The sequence below is a fragment of the Octopus bimaculoides genome, chromosome 23, assembly GCF_001194135.2.
Source record: "Octopus bimaculoides isolate UCB-OBI-ISO-001 chromosome 23, ASM119413v2, whole genome shotgun sequence".
NCBI classification, from domain to species: Eukaryota; Metazoa; Mollusca; class Cephalopoda; order Octopoda; family Octopodidae; genus Octopus; species Octopus bimaculoides.
This window is the reverse complement of record NC_069003.1, coordinates 34,684,523-34,684,884: the sequence shown is the minus strand read 5'-3', so window position 1 is coordinate 34,684,884 and position 362 is coordinate 34,684,523. Positions and strand designations below refer to the sequence as shown.

The 362-nt window shown below is 37.0% G+C and overlaps 1 long non-coding RNA gene across 1 annotated transcript in view; it reads right to left on the bottom strand.

The window, feature by feature from the left end:
- The window catches only part of LOC128250607 (uncharacterized), a 122,256-nt gene that overhangs the window by 12,765 nt on the left and 109,129 nt on the right, over nucleotides 1–362 (bottom strand). The gene's annotated exons all lie outside the window — the stretch shown is intronic.

The following is a 362-nucleotide window of genomic DNA, read 5'->3' as shown; positions in this document are numbered from 1 at the left end:
CACGTGATACCTGTTAGCTTTATCTATTTGAAGCTTGTATATCAAAACCACGTTATGTCTGCGAATGCTTGGGAGGTTACAGTTGTGTCTGGCTATAATTTATTGGTCTCCTTCTCTCCATTTCCCAGTCTCTTTCTGTCACTATTTCATCATTTACTAGCAGCAACAACAACAACAACAACAACATCAACCCTGCCAACTCACCTCCACCACCACCACTACCACCAACCAACTAACCAAATAACCAACCAATCAAATCGTTATCTCACCTCATCTGTCGCCCCATTACACACACACGCACATTCACATATACATACATACATATATATATATATATATATATATATATATATATATATATA